This window comes from Schistocerca cancellata, chromosome 8 (genome assembly GCF_023864275.1).
Source record: "Schistocerca cancellata isolate TAMUIC-IGC-003103 chromosome 8, iqSchCanc2.1, whole genome shotgun sequence".
NCBI classification, from domain to species: Eukaryota; Metazoa; Arthropoda; class Insecta; order Orthoptera; family Acrididae; genus Schistocerca; species Schistocerca cancellata.
Window position 1 is genome coordinate 86,721,103 of NC_064633.1, and position 23,198 is coordinate 86,744,300.

A 23,198-nucleotide genomic window follows, 5' to 3' on the forward strand; every position below is an offset into this window, starting at 1 on the left:
TGTCGGCACTAGTACAGTGTATATCCACCTTTCGCAGCAATGCAGGCTGCTATTCTCCCATGGAGACGATCGTAGAGGTGCTGGATGTAGTCCTGTGGAACGGCTTGCCATGCCATTTCCACCTGGCGCCTCAGTTGGACCAGCGTTCGTGCTGGACGTGCAGACCGCGTGAGACGACGCTTCATCCAGTCCCAAACATGCTCAATGGGGGACAGATCCGGAGATCTTGCTGGCCAGGGTAGTTGACTTACACCTTCTAGAGCACGTTGGGTGGCACGGGATACATGCGGACGTGCATTGTCCTGTTGGAACAGCAAGTTCCCTTGCCGGTCTAGGAATGGTAGAACGATGGGTTCGATGACGGTTTGGATGTACCGTGCACTATTCAGTGTCGCCTCGACGATCACCAGTGGTGTACGGCCAGTGTAGGAGATCGCTCCCCACACCATGATGCCGGGTGTTGGCCCTGTGTGCCTCGGTCGTATGCAGTCCTGATTGTGGCGCTCACCTGCACGGCGCCAAACACGCATACGACCATCATTGGCACCAAGGCAGAAGCGACTCTCATCGCTGAAGACGACACGTCTCCATTCGTCCCTCCATTCACGCCTGTCGCGACACCACTGGAGGCGGGCTGCACGATGTTGGGGCGTGAGCGGAAGACGGCCTAACGGTGTGCGGGACCGTAGCCCAGCTTCATGGAGACGGTTGCGAATGGTCCTCGCCGATACCCCAGGAGCAACAGCGTCCCTAATTTGCTGGGAAGTGGCGGTGCGGTCCCCTACGGCACTGCGTAGGATCCTACGGTCTTGGCGTGCATCCGTGCGTCGCTGCGGTCCGGTCCCAGGTCGACGGGCACGTGCACCTTCCGCCGACCACTGGCGACAACATCGATGTACTGTGGAGACCTCACGCCCCACGTGTTGAGCAATTCGGCGGTACGTCCACCCGGCCTCCCGCATGCCCACTATACGCCCTCGCTCAAAGTCCGTCAACTGCACATACGGTTCACGTCCACGCTGTCGCGGCACGCTACCAGTGTTAAAGGCTGCGATGGAGCTCCGTATGCCACGGCAAACTGGCTGACACTGACGGCGGCGGTGCACAAATGCTGCGCAGCTAGCGCCATTCGACGGCCAACACCGCGGTTCCTGGTGTGTCCGCTGTGCCGTGCGTGTGATCATTGCTTGTACAGCCCTCTCGCAGTGTCCGGAGCAAGTATGGTGGGTCTGACACACCGGTGTCAATGTGTTCTTTTTTCCATTTCCAGGAGTGTAGAAGCAGTACGTTGTCCTCGACGGAGAGTGTTCATCAGAGACAGTGGTGTCGTCAACAGTGCTCCAGGGAAGTGTGACAGGACCGCTGTTGTTCCCTGTATACATAAACGATTACGCAGCTAGAGTGGGCAGCAGTTTGCTGTTGTTTGTTGATGATGCTGTGGTGTACGGTAAGGTCTCGAAGTTGAGTGATTGTGAGAGGAGGCAAGATGACTTAGACATTTGTGGTTGGGGTGACGAATGGCAGCTTGCTCTAGATGTGGAGAAATAAATCCGTAATGCTCGGATACAGCATTAGAAGTGTACTGCTTGACGCAGTTACGTCGTTTAAATATCCGTGCGTAGCGTTGCAAAGAGTAATGAAATGCACCGAGCGTGTGAGGACTATGGTAGGGAAGGCGAATGGCCATCTTCGGTTTATTGAGAGAATTTTGGGAAAGAGTGGTCACCTGTAAAGGAGACCATACGTACGACGCTGGTGCGACCTGTTCTTGAATACTGCCCGATTGTTTGGGATCCGTACCAGGTCGGACTGACGGAAGACATCGAAGCAGTTCAGAGAACGGCTGCTAGAGTTGTTACCGGTAGGTTCGAACAAAACTTAAGTGTTACGGAGATGCATCGGGAACTCAAATGGGAATCCCTGGGGAGAAGGCGGCGTTCCTTTCGGGAAACACTACTGAGAAAATTTAGAGAGCCTGCATTTGAATCTGACTGTCGAACGATTCTGCGCCCGCCAACATGCATCGCGCGTAAGAAGATAAGATGCGACAAATGAGGGCTCATACGGAGGCGTACAGACGGTCGTTTTTCCCTCGCTCTATTTGCGAGTGGAACAGGAGACGAAATGACGAAAGTACTGGTACAAGGTATTCTCCACCGCGCGCCTTACGGTGGCTTGCGGATTATCTATGTAGACATAGGTGTAGAAACGTCCTCCAACAATAGTGGAAATGGTCAGGCCGGATAAGGGGGAGGTATGGTTGGGGAATGTTTCCGTGGCAATCCCTAGGTGGTTTCGTCATAGTAGAAGGTACAGTCGATCAACACGACGACGAAGCTATGGTTGTTTTGGTTGCCTATGAAGTATGCCCTTCTGACTTCAGAATGCGCTAGGGGTTCAAGTGAAGTTGAGGGATTGGGGTTGTGTGCGTGTTTTCTGTGTGTAAGCTTGTGTTTGGCGTTTATGTCTGTGTTATTGGTCCATAAAGAGGCGTGTAGGAGTCAATTTTGGGCGTTGGTGAGAAGTTTCTGGTGGTTCGTTTTCTACACTTTGAATGATAAAGTGTAGCGAAGTTCGTGCTTGATTGGCGACTCCATGTTGTCTTGTGCACTACGACCAGATAACAGGTATACTTGAAAAAAGAGACAGCATTGGTCGTATATTTTTTACTATCGCAAAATCGATTTTCTGTCACTGAGTGACCATCTTCAGTGCTATATTGTATAACTTAAATTAGGATGCACTGTTGTCACTAAGCTTACGGCAATCACATAGACTCTATGTGATTGCCGTAAGCTTAGTGACAACAGTGCATCCTAATTTAAGTTATACAATATAGCACTGAAGATGGTCACTCAGTGACAGAAAATCGATTTTGCGATAGTAAAAAATATACGACCAATGCTGTCTCTTTTTTGAAGTTCGTGCTGTTTCGTAAAATTTTCTGGATTTGTCTTGAATAAGTGTGTAAATGGTAAGTTGGCCTAGAAAGCATCTTATGTGTGTGTTGGAGACGTATCTGCCAGTGCCTGAGATGACACGGAAATCTTTGTTATGTAGACGCTGCCATCGGGATAGTGCAGTGTGTCTGACACCATAGACCATACGTCCGAGGCATAAGGGATGACTAGAACTAAGAGCTGGCGCCAGAGGAGGAGTTTGCACTGAATGGTTCAGAAATGGCTCTGAGCACTATGGGACTTAACATCTGAGGTCATCAGTCCCCTAGAACTTAGAACTACTTAACCCTAACTAACGTAAGGACATCACACACATCCGTGCCCGAGGCAGCAGCAGCGCGGTTCCGGACTGAAGCGCCTAGAACCGCTCAGCCACAGCGGCCGGCACTGAATGGTTATTCCGTCGCCTTTCAGCAGGGGATATAACCTACAGAAGAGGGCGCAGCCTTTTATTTGCTGCGGTGGTGAGGTGCCTGTTCCATGTTAGGCTTTGATCTATTTCGAGCCCCAGGTAAATAACTGAATTTCTCGAAGTTAACTCACTGCCATCAGAGGTGAGTTGACGATCATGGATCCTGATTTTAGGCGTGAAATAGATCGCCTGGCACTTGGCAGGATTGACCTTTATTTTCCAGCGGTTGCACCACTGCGTTATCTTATCGAGATGTTGCTGGAGGACGCCGGCCGCTGTGGTTGAGCGGTTCTAGGCGCTTCCGTCCGGAACCGCGCGACCACTACGGTCGCAGGTTCGAATCCTGCCTCGGGCATGGATGTGTGAGATGCCCTTAGGTTAGTTAGGCTTAAGTAGTTCTAAGTTCTAGGCGACTGATGACCTCAGATGTCAAGTCCCATAGTGCTCAGAGCCATTTCTGAACCATCTGTTGCTGGAGGTGGCAGTGTACAAGGAGAAGGCTGCAACTGCTTCTGTGTATGGCAGTGTCATCCGCATACAGAGCAATCTCTCCGCCAGTCTGCTTAGGGATGTAATTCGTATGTATGGTATAAAGGGCAGGACCTGAAACCGAACCTTGTGGGACTGGGCACGACCTGAAACCGAACCTTGCGGGACTCCTGCCGCAATCTGTCGTATCTGACAGGACTTTTCTCCGTTCATTACGAATAACTGACGTCCTGTGAGGAAGGAGTCAATGAGCCAGATTATATGAACTGGGCACCCTGTCTGATGTAGTTTGTAGATTAGGCCATCGTGCCAGATGAGGCCAAATGATTTTTCTATGTTCTGGAACACCGCTCCTGTTTCTTCTCTTCTTGCCCTGGCCAGACAAACGTTTTCTACCAAGGGAAGGGATTGTTGGATAGTGAAATACTCAGCGCGGAATCCGAACTGTTCAGGCCTAAGGATATTGTTTTCAGTAAGTAACTGACGGGGGGTTGAAAGTATTATTAATTCTAGGATTTTACTCAGGCCAGTTAGGAGAGAATTGGGCCTGTAGCTTTCGGGGTAGGTTTTTTATTGGGTTTGGACTGGGGTGGTGACCTTTGCAGTTTTCCACGCTGAGGGGAAGTATGTGAGTTTCAAGCAGCCATCATAAACGCTTGCTAGGTAGGCTAGTTGTTTTAGGAGTGGGGTGCGGTAGCGGTCGGGGCCAGGAGCTTTGTGGTTCCCTTGCCGCTCGATGAGTGCAGTTACTGTCGGCTCGCAAGTATGCTTCTATGCTTGAGACCATGTCCACACTTATGTGCAGTTTGTTTTTCTTCGGCACGATGGTATCTAGCAGCAGAACAGTGCGACATGTCACACAGCTCGCAGTGTACGAGGGCAGTTCAATAAGTAATGCAACACATTTTTTTTCTCGGCCAATTTTGGTTGAAAAAACCGGAAATTTCTTGTGAAATATTTTCAAACATTCCCGCTTCGTCTCGTATAGTTTCATTGACTTCCGACAGGTGGCAGCGCTGTACGGAGCTGTTAAAATGGCGTCTGTAACGGATGTGCGTTGCAAACAACGGGCAGTGATCGAGTTTCTTTTGGCGGAAAACCAAGGCATCTCAGATATTCATAGGCGCTTGCAGAATGTCTACGGTGATCTGGCAGTGGACAAAAGCACGGTGAGTCGTTGGGCAAAGCGTGTGTCATCATCGTCGCAAGGTCAAGCAAGACTGTCTGATCTCCCGCGTGCGGGCCGGCCGTGCACAGCTGTGACTCCTGCAATGGCGGAGCGTGCGAACACACTCGTTCGAGATGATCGACGGATCACCATCAAACAACTCAGTGCTCAACTTGACATCTCTGTTGGTAGTGCTGTCACAATTGTTCACCAGTTGGGATATTCAAAGGTTTGTTCCCGCTGGGTCCCTTGTTGTCTAACCGAACAGGATAAAGAGCAAAGGAGAACCATCTGTGCGGAATTGCTTGCTCGTCATGTGGCTGAGGGTGACAATTTCTTGTCAAAGATTGTTACGGGCGATGAAACATGGGTTCATCACTTCGAACCTGAAACAAAACGGCAATCAATGTAGTGGCGCCACACCCACTCCCCTACCAAGAAAAAGTTTAAAGCCATACCCTCAGCCGGTAAAGTCATGGTTGCAGTCTTCTGGGACGCTGAAGGGGTTATTGTGTTCGATGTCCTTCCCCATGGTCAAACGATGAACTCTGAAGTGTATTGTGCTACTCTTCAGAAATTGAAGAAACGACTTCAGCGTGTTCGTAGGCACAAAAATCTGACAACGCAAGACCTTCTTCATGACAACGCAAGACCTCACACAAGTCTTCGCACCCGAGAGGAGCTCACAAAACTTCAGTGGACTGTTCTTCCTCATGAACCCTACAGCCACGATCTCGCACAGTCGGATTTCCATATGTTTGGCCCAGTGAAGGACGCAATCCGTGGGAGGCACTACGCGGATGATGAAGAAGTTATTGATGCAGTACGACGTTGGCTCCGACATCGACCAGTGGAATGGTACCGTGCAGGCATACAGGCCCTCATTTCAAGGTGGCGTAAGGCCGTAGCATTGAATGGAGATTACGTTGAAAAATAGTGTTGTGTAGCTAAAAGATTGGGGAATAACCTGGTGTATTTCAATGCTGAATAAAACAACCCCTGTTTCAAAAAAAAAAAATGTGTTGCATTACTTATTGAACTGCCCTCGTAGCAGCAGAATAGTGCGACATGTCACACAGCTCGCAGTGTACGTGCGTGGTTCGAAAAGCACCAGCATGAGTTTATCGTACTCCCATGGCCACCGCACTTCCCAGATCTAATCCCAATCAACACTCTGTGGGTCACCTGGGTCGGTCTGTTCGCGAAAACGGATCCCCAATCGCGAAACCCAGCCCGGCTGGCGACAGCACAGGGGTCGCCATAGCTCCACGTCACCTTCCAGAACGTCACCGACTCTCTTCCTGCACGTGTGGTAACTGGTCCGCGCTGCAGAATGTGGTTATTCAGGCTTTTACAGGTGGTGACATTAATGAGACTGGGCAGTGCAGATGTACAGGGATGGAAAGGCGCGTTATTGGGCTACTGAGAGGACCACGGGTGTTCGTGCCCGGTTGTTGTCAGTTGTCCAGAGTTAACCAGGCTCTCGTAACGCAGAACTGCAGCTTTTTGACGGAAACCCTCCTTCGAGCTAAGAGATTATTCGAGCGAGAGTCGAGCCTCTGCCGGCAGCGGCCGCTAAAAGCCGTTGTCGCGCCGGCGGCCTCCCCTAATTGCCGAGAGCTCTTTGAGGCGCCTCTCCGGACGCAACGCAAAGCCGGCGTCACGAGCAGCAACAGCAACTCCACTCGCTTCCCTCGCCTCGCCCTCTCCTTTGCTCTGACGTTACTGACGTCTGGAGTGTCGAAGCACTGCCGCCGCTTCTGCTGCCCTCACCTTTTCATTATACATTGCCCGTCACAGACTGAGGCGCTGTATTCTGCTGTGTCTCACTTTTCTCCTAATTGACTTGTGATCTCTTGCCTGCGTTCCTTTACCTTGGCTTCTCGTCAGCGCACAACTGATTTTCTTTTCTCTCTCTCTCTCTCTCTTTTCTATGTCTTTAGATTTTCTCTTTGTTTCATCCCATCATGTCCGACGTCGCACAGAGAAGTACCTCCGTTAGCATTTTCAGACCAATGCCATGCCTTATCTTGTCAGTAATGATAGTCCTCCTACTCACACTTAAAAATACCTTGTCCAGTTAACTTCTCGTTTCCATTTAAACAACTGCCATGAACCTCACGGTGGTTTTCAGAGTATAGACGTAGATGTAGATAGCTGCTATACTCAACACAATTAGAGGGACACGTTTCTTGAAACCCCGTCATTTTCTCTCTTCGCTCGAGGGAGCCCGCATCTACATCTACATACATATTCCGCAATCCACCATACGGTGCGTGGCGGAGGGTACCTCCTACCACAACTAGCATCTTCTCTCCCTGTTCCACTCCTAAACAGAAAGAGGGAAAAATGACTGCCTATATGCCTCTGTACCAGCCCTGGTCTTTCCGCGAAATGAAAGTTGGCGGCAATAAAATTGTACTGCAGTCAGCCTCAAATGCTGGTTCTCTAAATATCCTCAGTAGCGATTCACGAAAATAACGCCTCCTTTCCTCTAGAGACTCCCACTGGAGTTCCTGAAGCATTTCTGTAACACTCGCGTGATGATCAAACCTACCAGTAACAAATCTAGCAGCCCGCCTCTGAATTGCTTCTATGTCCTCCCTCAATCCCACCTGATAGGGAACCCAACCGCTCGAGCAGTACTCAAGAATAGGTCGTATGAGTGTTTTATAAGCGGTCTCCTTTACAAATGAACCACATCTTCCCAAAATTCTACCAATGAACCGAAGACGACTATCCGCCTTCCCCATAACTACCATTACATGCTTGTCCTACTTCAATCGCTGTGCAATGTCACGCCCAAATATTTAATCGACGTGACTGTGTCAAGCGCTACACTACTAATGTAGTATTCAGACACTACAGGATTCTTTTTCCTATTCATCTGCATGAATTTACACTTATCTATATTTAGAGTTAGGTGCCATTTTTACACCAATCACAAATCCTGTCCAAGTCATCTTGTATCCTCCTACAGTCAGTCAACGACGACACCTTCCCGCACACCACAGCATCATCAGCAAACAGCCTCACATTGCTATCCACCCTATCCAAAAGATCATTTATGTAGATAGAAAACAACAGCGGACCTACCACACTTTCCTGGGGCACTCCAGATGATACCCTCACCTCCGATGAACACTTACCATCGAGGACAACATACTGGGCTCTATTACTTAAGAAGTCTTCGAGCTACTCACTTACTTGGGAACCAATCCCATATGCTTGTACCTTAGTTAGGAGTCTGCATTGGGGCACCGAGTCAAACTCTTCCCGGAAGTCAAGGAATAAGGCATCCGTCTGATACCTTTCATCCATGGTTCGCAAGATATCATATGAAAAAAGGGCGAGTTGCGTTTCGCAGGAGCGATGCTTTCTAAAGCCGTGCTGATGCATGGACAGCAACTTCTCTGTCTGAAGGAAATTCATTATATTCGAACTGTGAATATGTTCGAGAATCCTGCAACAAACCGATGTTAAGGATATTGGTCCGTAACTTTGAGGATCCGTCCTTCTACCCTCCGGAATGGTGGAACAGCGTGGAGGCCACCGACATCTCCCTCGGGTTGAGAGATGCTTCAAACAGCAAAGTGTCGCACTTGCGAAAAAAAGGTCAGAGCTCAGGAGCAGGACTGCTGATATTTTTTAAAAATATCGGGAATCCTATATATCGATATTCAGAAGAATATCATTATCGGTCGTTGATACCTCTCAGAAAACTTTCCTTACATCGACGAAAAAATAGATGGTGGTCCATTGATCGTGACCGGGCCAAATATCTCACGAAATAACCGTCAAACGAAAAAATTACTAAGAACGAAACTTGAACGGGGAAACCAGATGGCGCTATGGTTGGCCCGCGTAATGGCGCTACCATAGGTCAAACGGATATCAACTGCGTTATTTTTAAATAGGAACCCCCATTTTTTACTACATATTCGTGTAGTACGTAAATAAATATGAATGTTTTAGTTGGACCACTTTCTTCGCTTTGTGATAGATGGCGCTGTAATAGTCACAAACATATGGCTCACAATTTTAGACGAACAGTTGGTAACAGGTAGGTTTTTGAAATGAAAATACAGAACGTAGGTACGTCTGAACATTTTATTTCGGTTGTTCCAATGTGATACATGTACCTTTGTGAACATATCATTTCTGTGAACGCATACTGTCCGTCAACCTCAGTGTATTTGGCAATACGTGTAAAGACATGCCTCTCAACAGCGAGTAGCTCGCCTTCCGTAATGTTCGCACATGCATTGACAATGGACTGATGCATGTCGTCAGGCGTTTTCGCTTGATCACGATAGCAAATATCCTTGAGCTTCCCCACAGAAAGAAATCCGGGGACGTCAGACCCGGTCAACGTGCGGGCTGTGGTATGGTGCTTCGACAACCAATCCATCTGTCATTCAATACTGCTTCAACCGCACGCGGGCTATGTGCCGGACTCCATCATGTTGGAAGTACATCACCATTCTGTCATGCAATGAAATATCTTGTAGTAACATCGGTAGAACATTACGTAGGAAATCAGCATACATTGCACCATTGAGATTGCCATCGATAAAATGGGGGCCAATTATCCTTCCTCCCATAATACCGCACCATACATTAACCCGCCAAGGTCGCTGATGTTCCACTTGTCGCTGCCATCGTGGATTGTCCGTTACCCAATAGTGCATATTATGCCGGTTTACGTTACCGCTGTTGGTGAATGAACGCGTGCAAAAAATCTGACATCGTGCCGTAATTTCTCTTGTGCCCAGTGGCAGAACTGTACACGATGTTGAAAGTCGTCGCCATGCAATTCTTGGTGCATAGAAATATGGTACGGGTGCAATCGATGTTGATGTAGCATTCTCAACACCGACGTTTTTGAGATTCCCGATTCTCGTGCAGTTTGTCCGCTATTGATGTGCGGATTAGCCCCGACAGCAGCTAAAACGCCCAATTGGGCATCATCATTTGTTGCCGGTCGTGGTTGACGTTTCACATGTGACAGAATACTTTCTGTTACCTTGAATAACGTAACTATCCGGCGAACGGTCCGGACACTTGGATGATGTCGTCCAGGATACCGAACAACATACATAACACACGCCCGATGGGCATTTTGATCACTATAGCCATACGTCAACACCATACCGACCTTCTCCGCAATTGATAAACGGTCCATTTTAACATTTGGGGAATGATACGTGATACCACGTACTTATACGTTAGTGACTATTACTGCGCCATCTATCAGAAAGCGAAAAATGTGGTCCAACCAAAACATTCATATATATTTACGTACTACACGAATATGTAATAAAAAATGGGGGCTCCTATTTTTAAAAAAACGCAGTTGATATCCGTTTGACCTATGGCAGCGCCATCTAGCGCTGACCTGGCATCCTCAGACTTCCATCTCTTTGGGCCGCTTAAAGATTCTCTACGGGGAACACACTTTGAAGATGACGAGAGTGAAAAAATGGCTACGCCTACAGGATAATAGCTTTTATCAGCAGGGAATGCATGCTCTTCCATAACGTTGGCGTACGGCCGTAGAACGCGACGGAGACTACTTACAAAAAGAGGACATGGACAAGACATGTTGATGCATATTGTCACCAAATTCTGAATCTTAACAACAAATATGTTCTGAGAAAAGAAAGGTGGGTCGTTATTTACTGAACGACGCTCGCAAATAAACACTTTTTTTAAGTTCCCACACTGTTGAGCAGTTGGCACCGAGAATTGTACGAAACTTTTGTATGTGTGTGTGTGTGGGAGGGGGGGGGGCGGAATCGTCTGAGTAGGTGTGAACATTGTTAGAGGTTCTCAATTAAGTTGCCCAGTTGCATATAGGACTGCAAACGGTTGCTTTCGAGCGCAAAATGTGTGAAAACGAAAGCCGCAAGGGGAGGGATGTTTTCATTAACGCCCTCAGTCTTTTTCATGTCGATTCTGAGCAGCGGGGTATCCGAAATGTTTTTCTCCGCCATCCAAAAGAACACCGCTTGATTTCAGCGCTTTTTGTTGCGGTTCTGACCTCCGTTGCAGAAGTGGCAAGAGAAGGGTTGAGATGTGGATAATGGGAGACATAACAACCTTCCAATGGTGTAACACGACTACGGTGGCTTTAGGCATATGTGTTGAAATGTGGTGCCACTGTGAAACATTGAACCTGACCCGTACTTCTGGCTCTGACTTCTTCTTCCCAGTTCTCGGTAGCTTAGTGTCTGCAACGCTGCCGAGCCGTAGGGTGAGGTTTCAGGGCGGCCCTGTTTTGCACCATTTCATAGTAAGGTGGTAGGCACCTTCCAGCCGAAATTCGACTTTCTAACTTCTGTAGCGCAATGGGAGAAAATGACGGGGTTTCAAAGAAGTGAGCGGTTCTAGGCGCCCAGTCCGGAACCGCGCGACTGCTACGGTCGCAGTTTCCAATCCTGCCTCGGACATGGTTGTGTGTGATGTCCTTAGGTTAGTTAGGTTTAAGCAGTTCTAAGTTCTAGGGGACTGATGACCACAGATGTTAAGTCCCATAGGGCTCAGAGCCTTTTGAACCATTTTTTCAAAGAAGTGACCCTTTAATTTTGTTGCCCAGTGTAGTTCTACGGTGTTTCGAAAGCAGGCAACATCATTCGTTAGACAATACGTGAACGCTGTTGCGTTTTTATACACTCACAGCTTATGCTGCATGTGACGTCAAAATGTTTTGTAATTCTAATAACATGATCGCACTGTGTATTTTTATGCCAGCTTATTTTTAAAATATTTTCGAGTATAACACTCACCGTTCAGTCTGCATACAGTGGCAGTTGTTCAGTAAAATGACCACAGCAGTCCTCCACCGTAAGACGTTATTTGCTGCAAATACAATGAAGAGCCAAAAAGAACTGGTACACCTGCCTAATATCGTGTAGGGCACCCTCGAGCACGCAGAGGTGCCGCAACACGACGTTGCATATACTCGGCTAATGTCTGAAGTAGTGCTGGGGGGAATTTAAATTGGTTCAAATGGCTATGAGCACTATGGGGGGACCTAACATCTGAGGTCATCAGTCGCCTAGAACTTAGAACTACTTAAACCTAACTAACCTAAGGACATCACACACATCCACGCCCGAGGCAGGATTCGAACCTGCGACCGTAGCGGTCGCGCGGTTCCAGACTGAAGCGCCTGGAACCGCTCGGCTACTGCGGCCGACACGCTGGAGGGAATTGACACTATGAATCCTGCAGGGCTGTCCATGAATGCGTAAGAGTACGTGGGGATCAAGATTTCTTCTGAACAGCACGTTCAAAGGCATCCCAGATATGCTCAATAATGTTCATGTCTGGGGAGTTTGGTGGCCAACGGAAGTATTTAAACTCAGAAGAGTGTTCACGGGGCCACTCTGTAGCAATTCTGGACGTGTGGGGTGTCGCACTGTCCTGCTGGAATTGCCCAAGTACGTCGGAGTGCACAGTGGTTCAAAATGGCTCTGAGCACTATGGGACTCAACTGCTGTGGTCATCAGTCCCCTAGAACTTAGAACTACTTAAACCTAACTAACCTAAGGACATCACACCCATCCATGCCCGAAGCAGGATTCGAACCTGCGACCGTAGCGGTCGTGCGGTTCCAGACTGTAGCGCCTTTAACCGCGCGGCCACTCCGGCCGGCTGGAGTGCACAGTGGACATGAATGTATGCAGATGATGAGGCAGAGTGCTTACGAACGTGTCACCTATCAGAGTAGTACCTAGACATAGCCCTCCAGCTGCACACGACCCACACCATTACAGAGCCTCCACCAGCTTGCACAGCCCGCTGCTGACAAGCAGGGAGAGGGGATTCATGAGGTTGTCTCCACAGCCGTACACGTCCATCTGCTCGATTCAATTTGAAACGAGACTCGTGCGACCAGGCAGCATGTTTCCAGTCGTCAACAGTCCAATGTCGGTGTTAACGGGCCCACGCGAGGCGTAAATCTTTGTGTTGTGCAGTTATCAAGGGTACACGAGTGGGCCTTCGGTTCCCATCTCGATGATGTCCCGTTGAATGGTTCGCACGCCCACACTTGATGATGGCCCAGCACTGAAATCTGCAACAATTTGCGGAAGTGTTGCACTTCTGTCACGTTGAACGATTTTCTTCAGTAGTCGTTCGTTCCATTCTTGCAGGATCCTTTTCCGGCCGCAGCGATGCCTGGGATTTGATGTTTTACCGGATTCCTGATATTCACGGTACGATCGTGAAATGGTCGTACGGGAAAATCCCCACTTCATCGCTACCTCGGAGATGCTGTGTCCCCTCGCTCGTGCGCCGGCTATAACACCACATTCAGTCTCACTTAAATCCTGATAACGTGCTGTTGTAGCAGCAGTAACAGATTTAACAACTGTTATATAGACGTTGCCGACCGCAGCGCCTTATTCTGCCGGTTTACATATCCCTGTACTTGAATACGCATGCCTATACCAGTTTCTTTGGCACTTCGGTGTATGAAACTTACCTTTGACGTCTACCAAGTAATTAGGAATGCTGTGATTTACACATATTGCTGAAGGAATATTGGTTTACCACGATGGTGAAATGTTACTCTGTTGGAAGCGTTATGCAGGTAACCAAAACGTCAGCGACATACCAAAATTTATTTGGTTCTTACCTCTTATTATTTTTCATGAATTAAACAAAAAACCAACTCTTTGACCGAATATAGGTCTTTAGGACATGTAAGTTGGAATAACTGCAATCTATGCATCAAAAGAACGACGTGAAAGTGTAGACATCTGATAAAAATGCCGACCTCACAATAATGAAGTGTGTTGACTTGCCACATCGTTTTTTTACCGCTGAAAAATGGAAATGAAATAATTGCTGATAATGAAATTTTCTCAGGTTATCAGCAAAGTTTCGGCACCGCGTTGTCGCAACATTTCGGGGTGTTTGCTACTCCGCATCTTCAGGCGAAGCACCTGAAGATGACGAGTAGGAAACTCGTCGAAACGTTGCGCTACTACTCAGCGGATAACCCGAGAAGATTTTATCAAAATTCTCCAGAAATCCTACATTCCCAATAAGGAGATTGTCTAAGTGAGCGAGAGACACAGCAAGTAAATGAGAGCTAGAACGTTTCTAAAACCATTGTTCTGTCCACTCTTACCTATATGTGCTACAGTTACAGTAAGTGACTGCCAATAGCTATAGTAATATATTACTGTAAAATTTTATATACACGGAATGCGTGCCTATTAGCATTCAGAAATGCTAATTTGTAATTGATATGTGCAGATACTCAGGGATAAAAGGATTTTGGCGTTTCAGAGAATAGCTTCGGAAGACCACCTTTTTATTCGGGGCTACTCTAACTCTTAAATAATTCAGTGTAAATGAGATTTTCACATCACATCACACCACAAACAGAAAGTTCCCGCATGCTAAAAGCAGCACACAGTGCACTGTTCGGATGAAATCAAAATGGAAGACCAGAGATATCAACGTCACAGAACACAAAGCGCTGATACTTTTCTCATTTAACCGGGTTTGACAGCTGAACCTTTTGACATTGCGGGGTGTTCGGCAATATCTGTACTTCAAAGCGACGTATACAAAGCAACTACTGTCGCATTTTTACCAACATGGCTTCATGTATTCGAGAAATGTGTTGCAATATTACGAGTATTGCCCATAAAGTAATGCACCGCACTTTTTTTTTCTCAGCCGAAAACAATGCTACGAATGGGAAACGTTACTTATGTATTAATTGAAGTCTCCTAAGTGAGCGCGCCAAGTTTCCGTCACTTCCGACAGATAGCGTAGCTGCAGGACAGTTTCAAAATGACGACCGTGGGGATGAGGATGTTTGGTTTGTGGGGCGCTCAACTGCGTGGTTATCAGCGCCCGTACAATTTCCCAATCTTTGCTCAGTCCAATTTCGCCACTTTCCTGGATGATGATGAAATGATGAGGACAACACAAACACCCAGTCATCTCGAGGCAGGTGAAAATCCCTGACCCCGCCGGGAATCGAACCCGGGACGCTACCGCGATACCACGAGAGGCGGACACGACCGTGGGTGATGTACGTTACAAGCACCGTGCCGCCATTGAATTTCTCACTGCAGAGGAAGAAACTGTGGGGAATATTCACAAACGCTTGTGCAAAGTCTATAGAGCATATGCTGTCGACAGAAGTACAGCTAGTCGCTGGGCACGGAGGGTGAGGTCATTAGAAGGCGCTTCGGCGGAGCTCCACGATTTGCAGCGGTCGGGGAGACCATCCACGGCTGTCACACCTGACACGTTGTAGCGAGCTGATGTCGTTCGCGAAGACAGACACATTACGACTAGACCTGGGCTTCACAACATACGTGCTCGCGGAGCAAGCTGTGAGCAGGAAGGCGCGAGCACGGAACAGCGCGAGCACGCTACCCCCACTACCGGACCAGAGCGGAGAGTGGGGAGAGTCACGTGGGGCACACAACAGCTGCCGCCTGTCAATGTAAATCCGCAGCCACCGGCAGGGATATCACTCACGAATTATTACTGCGACAAATGAAACAAATAAAGGAGAATGTACATGTGCCACATAATTTTATTAGCTTAGTGTATGCCTCTACATTCGTGTTAATTTGTGAACTGTTACACAATAAAAGGTGTCACTGAAGTGTGGGATTCTCGGTTATCTTGTACTTTTTGCCCTTTACAATTGCGTCTATGTTCGGAGTAATTGTTCTTGTGCATTTCAATCAGACAATGCTTTTCTCAGGCGCGTCTTGTTACATTTCATTGCAGAGAGTAGTTGTTCACAAACATACGTGGAACCGAACAATGATATTATTGTAGCCGCCAGTTTGTGCAAACGAGGAAATCTATCCTGAGGGAAGTGTCTGTAGAATTCCAAAATGTTTTTCTTGTTCTGAAATTTGTCTCTGTATTCTCTGTCACACTGCAGGTCAATAATTTCTAGTTGCAGCTCAGGACGAATCTCTTCAATATTCGCTGAATATGGAGAGGAGAACAGATCAAAATCACTGTCTAGTGCTGTCAGATCTTGAAAGCGTTGATCAAATTCTTCCTTAAGGGCAACTAAACTATGTGAATAACGTTCACAGTCTTTGTGAACATCTTGCATGGATGATGATTTAGGAAAATGAGCTAGATTTCCTGTTTCCAGCTGACTCACCCAAAGTGTCAATTTCATTTTAAAAGCTCGTATTCGATCTATGAAACGAGTAATTAGCAGATCTTTACCTTGTAGTGAAATGTTCAAAGCACTCAGATGGCTAGTTAAATCTGCTAAGAACGCGAGATCACATTTCCATGAAGGCTCTTTTAAATCAGGAACACACATGTTATTTATTTCCATGAACATATTTATCTCATCTAATAGGCAAAAAAATCGATTTAATAATTCGCCACGACTAAGCCAGCGGACCTCGCTGTAATAAGGCAGGCTACCATACTGGCTTTGTACATCCTCAAGAAAGCTTTTAGATTGTCTGTGTTGTAGCCCATGCTTCCTTATATAATTAGTTGTACGAACAACAACACTCATCACATTTTTTAGAGTGATACTCTTTGCACATAAGTTTTCCACAGTGAACGCTCCTTATTTCATTCGGCACGGTCAGTTTTTGCATTTTCTCCTTCAACAGCGCAACGAAACCTGATTTTTTCCCTGTCACCGCTGGTGCACCGTCTGTAGACACTGAAACTGAAGAATTTCACGGCAATCCTATATTTTCAACACTTCCTTCAACACTACTTAAAATATCACCTCCGGTTGTAGTGTTCTTCATGGCTACTACATCGAGGAGCTCCTCCCTCACCTGAAGATCTCTATTAACACCTCTAATAAATATGGCAAGCTGCGCTGTTCCAGTGATATCAACACTTTCGTCCAGAGCTAGAGAATACGCCATAAAATCTTTACAGATATTTGCAAGCTGGCTCTGGACGTCGTCTGCCATGCCCTGTATGCGACGCATAATTGTCATGTTGGATAATGGCACAATCCGAAACTGTTCAACTTGAGCTGGACACAAATGTTCCGCTGCAACTACCAAACATTCTTTTATTACATCGCCATCAGTGAAGGGGCGCAGGGAATTTGCTAAAAGCAAAGCAATTTTGTAACTCACTCTGAGAGATGCCTCAGTTGATTTTTCTTCGTCGTCCAGATCTTCTTCGGATAGCTTCCTTTTAAGTTTAATAACTTCCTGTGCACGATCTGGTCCATCACATTTTCCACTTCCGTAGTCTTTCGCGTGGTATAACATATAATGTCGCTGCAAATTAAATATCCTAAAAGAATTCAGCGTTTAGTGACATACTAAACATTTTGCAACAGCATCTTTTTCTGTAAACAGATACAATTCCTCCCAGTGGGGGTTGAACTGCGAAAGCATGGTTGGGGTTACACAACGGCCACTTGACATGATTCTTAACCAGCGAAGTGACTGTTAGAGCTGATCGTAGTACTTTAAACGTTACACAGTCGACGCGAATTCAATAGGCACGCTGCGGACCTATTCAAACGTGCGCGCGCATTTCCCCTCCCTCCCTACTCCACGACCTTGCACCTGCTCGCGCGCACGTACCTGAGCAGACGCGAGTACTCGCGCTCAAAACCGGCCAGTTGTTAAGCCCTGGACTAGACAGTTGGCACTGCATCTGTCAATTAGCAAAGGAAGTGTGGATGCAATTATCCGCACTCTTGGATATTCAAAAGTGTGTGCAAGATGGGTCCCGTGGTGTCTAAAGGTGGATTACAAATCGCAAAGAAAAAAAAAAAATTGTCTTGATTTGTTTCAACGTTTTGAAGTTGCGGAGGAGGCCTTTTTGTCCCGGATTGGGAAAGGTGATAAAACCTGTGTTCACTATTTGAGCCGGAAACAAAACGACAGTCGATGGAATGGCACTATTGCCATTCCCCACAGAAGAAAAAATTCAAAGCAACTGCTTCCGCCGGTAAGGTCATGATCACCGTGTTCTGGGACTGTGAAGATGTGATTCTCATTTATGTGATGCCAAGAGGAGATACTAATAATTCAGAGGGATATGTCAACACGCTAACAAAGCTCAAGACGCGCATCCGGCGACTTCGGCGCCACTGCAACGCAGGAGATGTTTTGCTGCCACGCTCGGCCCCACGCAAGTCTGTGGACTGCTGAACACAACGCAAAACAGAGTTCAACAGTGTTACCCCATCCACCCTACAGGGCTTACCTAGCCTGCTAGGACTTCAACATCCTTGGGCCATGAAAGGATGCCACTCATGGAAGACATTTTGAGGACGATGAGGAGGTAGGTGATTCACACGGTGAAGCACTGGTTCCGCCACCAGGACAAGGACTGGTACCGACTGGGCGTACACGAACTTGTTTCGCGCTGGAGGGAGGCTATAGAATGGGATGGATGTACGTGGAAAAATAGGGTGTGTAGATAAAACACCATTCTTCCGTGTGTGTAATTCTCATTGCGTTCAATAAAGAAATGATGAAGAAAAAATGCGGTGTATTACTTTCTGGGCAACCTTCGTACTTAGAGTTGCTTGCGTAATCCAGTGGGCGTTTACAGTCGTCTCTCTTTCCTAGACTGTTTTACGAAGATCATCGCAGCAGTTCCGCCGCTGCCGGCCGTTGTGGCCGAGCGGTTCTAGGCGCTTCAGTCTGGAACCGCGCGACCGCTATGGCCACGGGCTCGAATCCTGCCTCGGGCATGGATGTGTGTGATGTCCTTAGGTTAGTTAGGTTTAAGTAGTTCTAAGTTCTAAGGGACTGATGACCTCACCAGGAAAGTACTTGGGCTCGAACAAAAACAAATACACCAAAATCGTGTGATAAATAATGTAAAGGTCTCTTATTGCACTAGTGATACTCCCGCATCTGCAAAACTCTGCAGCCGTCCGTTAGAGGCCTCTGTGTATGCCATGCCGCATTGCACACTGACGTGCCGGTCGGGACCAGTAGGGATGGTGCAGTGTGCCTCTGAAGTTGCGTTTTGTGACATTATTTGTGTATTGAAGCCTCAGATGGCTCGGCGATTGGTAATCAATCCTGCTAATGTATTGCGATTGGTTGAGATGAAGTTACGAAGGACCCTTCTTCGTGAAGATGGTATTGGTATAGAAGACGAATCATTCGCATGTTTTCTGGTATCTATTATAGTGCAGAAATATGAGCATAAGTTAGAAACAGATAGTGTTGTAACACTAACACATAATGATGATGATAGGGATGATAATGACGAACAACTCATTGCAAACTAGCGCTACGGCAAGTGCGGGAAGAGGCGATGGAAGCAGTGACAGTGAATACCAACCGTCTGCCAAGAAGAAGGTTAAAGTTGCAAGTATCATCACGGCGTTTGATGACAACACACTGGAGAACATGTACGATGATTATTACGTAAGAGGTTTCGACACATACGACAAGCTTCTGAAAAGATACCCTAAACTGAAGTCTAAAAGCAATATTAAAAACATACTGGATTACGTGGCAAAGAAAAGAGAAGGAAATACAGTTTTCAAAGGAAATCGTACACTGCTGTTCAAGACCATCAAGGAGCGTGTAATGGCGAAATTCGATGAAGCGCGAGAATGCGGTTCCGCCGTTCATTATTGGCATTTACAACATTGGGCATTGGACGTAGCCAGAAATCTCGGGTGTACAAACTTTACAGCTTCACTAGGATTTATTACTAATTTGAAAAAGGAGTTTAGGATAACATTACGCCGTATCACTATGCTCCAAGCACGAAATGATAAGGATGACGAAGAAGAGCTGATTGAAAGAGCTCCAACGTTTGTTGCTGCCGTCAATGAGCATATCACGAGAGAAAACATCGATATTAGTTCTATATGGAACTGTGATCAGAGTCAGTTCAACTATGAACTTTCCTGTGACAGAACACTATCCATGAAAGGGGAGACAAACACTGTCGCGATGTTGCAATCAGTTAACTGTGCAACACATAGTTACACGATCGATGTTGCTATATCAATGGACGGACGACTGGCAGACAAACTCTATATTTGCTTCCAAGAATCCAGTGGAAAGTTTGGACCCCGCGTGTCAAGGGAAATAGAAAGGCGGTGCCCTCCAAATGTCGTCGTCGATGCAAGTGTGAATGGGAAGATGACGAAACAACATCTGAAGACGTTTCTTCTGTCAGTTTTGAATCCACATTTGTCGGGAAAGTCATTAGTACTTTGTGACTCCTGGTCTGGACATAAGGATGAACCGCACGACCGCTGCGGTCGCAGGTTCGAATCCTCCTCGGGCATGGATGTGTCTGATGTCCTTAGGTTAGTTAGATTTAATTAGTTCTCAGTTCTAGGCGACTAATGGCCTCAGAAGTTAAGTCGCATAGAGCTCAGAGCCATTTGAACCATTTTTTAACATAAGGATGAGCGAGTACTACTGGAAGCATCCGGTGGAAAACACGTAGATTTAAAAATCATTCTGCCTAAAGCTACAAAATATGCACAACCTCTGGATGTGTATTTCTTCAGGCAATATAAAATATATGCCAAGAGAATAACAGACTTTATTGAACTACGTTCGAGTAATATGCAACCGAAATTGCACGACAGATTCTTTATCATGAATATGCATTCTGTCATTTACAATCAGTTATCTGCGGGAGTATACAGACCAATGCTTCGTTACGCGTGGCAGAACGCTGGCTACGATATTGGTGGACCAGTGAACAACTTGAAAAGTGTCATTGACGTGGCGTTCAACACTGATATTATAGAATGTGCAAATACACCATGCCATCAACACTGATATTATAGAATGTGCAAATACGCCATGCAATCAACTTGCATTTCTTCGCTGTGCGTTTTGCAGTCATCCGTATTGCTCGGAGCATTTTATTGACATTCCGCATTTACATTTATAGTTAAGATTGCTGCATTGCGTATGGCGTCTACATCTACAGTGATATCTAGAGCATTACTGCAGAGTTTTGCAGAAAAACGACACCCACCAGCACATTCAGAGGTACATAATGGTCCTGTAACCAAACGTTCATACAGATCTGTTTGTTCGAGCCCAAGTTCTTTCCTGGTCAGATGTTAAGTCCCGTAGTGCTCAGAGCCGTTTGAGCCAAGTTCCGCCGCTGTGCAAGCAGAAGCTGCAGCAGGTCGTCCACCCCCACGCACACTCAAGAGCAAGCTCGTTCCGCGATGTGGCCGAGTCGCAGTAGGGCGTTTGCATTAAGGCTTAAGTGGCTGACAGTACTGGGTTCACGTCTGCCTTAGCTCGCACACAGCTCTCTCGGCCGTTAGCAACTGCTTTCGGAAGAGACGCCACTACTGCAGAACGGTCAAAATGAAGCTGTCCCAGAGAACATCTCATAATCGAGGTATGGGTAACCCATCTTACATCATCCGTCCCTGTCCTTTGGGGGTTACGTTGCCGAGCTTGTACTCCAACAACTCCCTGACAGTCCTGAAGCGTCAGCCCATGTCCTTACCGGACTGCTTCACACGCTGACCTTCCGGTCTTTTTTTTTTTCTTTTTTTTGGTCATCAGTCTTCTGACTGGTTTGATGCGGCACGCCACGATTGCCTCTCCTGTGCCAACCTCTTCATCTCAGAGTAGCACTTGCAACCTACGTCCTCAATTATCTGCCGGATGTATTTCAGTCTCCGTTTTCCTCTACAGTTTTTGCCCTCTACGGCTCCCTCTAGTACTATGGAAATAATTCCCTCATGTCTTAGCAGATGTCCTATCATCCTGTCCCTTCTCCTTGTCAGTGTTCTCCACATATTTCTTTCCTCTCCGATTCTGCGCAGAACTTCCTCATTCCTTACTTTATCAGTCCACCTAATTTTCAACAGTCGTCTGTAGCACCACATCTCAAATGATTCGATTCTCTTCTATTGCTGTTTTCCCACAGTTCCTGTTTCACTACCATGCAATGCTGTGCTCCAAACGTATATTCTCAGAAATTTCTTCCTCAGATTAAGCCCTATGTTTGACACTAGTAGACTTCTCTTGGCCAGAAATGCCTTGTTTGCCAATGCTAGTCTGCTTTTGGTGTCCTTCTTCCTCCGTCCGTCATTGGTTATTTTGCTACCTAGGTAGCAGAATTCATTATCTTCATCTACATCGTGACGATCAGTCCGGATGTTAAGTTTCTGGCTGTCCTCTTTTCTGCTACTTCTCTTTACTTTCATCGTTTTACTCTCAACCCACATTCCGTACTCAGTAGACTATTCATTCCACTCAGCAGATCATGTAGTTCTTACTCACTTTCACTCGGGATAACAATGTCATCAGCGATTCGTATCATCGATACCCTTTCACCTTGAATTTAAATTACACTCCTGAACTTTTCTTTTATTTTCAACTTTGCTTTCTCGATGTACAAATTGAACAGAAAGGGTGAAAGATTACATCCCTGTCTCACATCTTTTTTAATCCGAACACTTCGTCCACTCTTATTTTTCCCTCTTGGTTCTTGTACATATTGTACGAGGGCAGTTCAATAAGTAATGCAACACATATTTTTCTCGGCCAATTTTGGTTGAAAAAACCGGAAATTTCTTGTGGAATATTTTCAAACATTCCCGCTTCGTCTCGTATAGTTTCATTGACTTCCGACAGGGGGCAGCGCTGTACGGAGCTGTTAAAATGGCGTCTGTAACGGATGTGCGTTGCAAACAACGGGCAGTGATCGAGTTTCTTTTGGCGGAAAACCAGGGCATCTCAGATATTCATAGGCGCTTGCAGAATGTCTACGGTGATCTGGCAGTGGACAAAAGCACGGTGAGTCGTTGGGCAAAGCGTGTGTCATCATCGCCGCAAGGTCAAGCAAGACTGTCTGATCTCCTGCGTGCGGGCCGGCCGTGCACAGCTGTGACTCCTGCAATGGCGGAGCGTGCGAACACACTCGTTCGAGATGATCGACGGATCACCATCAAACAACTCAGTGCTCAACTTGACATCTCTGTAGGTAGTGCTGTCACAATTGTTCACCAGTTGGGATATTCAAAGGTTTGTTCCCGCTGGGTCCCTCGTTGTCTAACCGAACACCATGAAGAGCAAAGGAGAACCATCTGTGCGGAATTGCTTGCTCGTCATGTGGCTGAGGGTGACAATTTCTTGTCAAAGATTGTTACAGGCGATGAAACATGGGTTCATTACTTCGAACCTGAAACAAAACGGCAATCAAT

The 23,198-nt window shown here is 46.8% G+C and overlaps 1 protein-coding gene across 1 annotated transcript in view; it reads left to right on the forward strand.

Annotated features, from left to right (window-relative positions):
- The window catches only part of LOC126095383 (pleckstrin homology domain-containing family A member 7-like), a 234,483-nt gene that overhangs the window by 67,603 nt on the left and 143,682 nt on the right, over positions 1-23,198 (forward strand). The window lies entirely within an intron of this gene.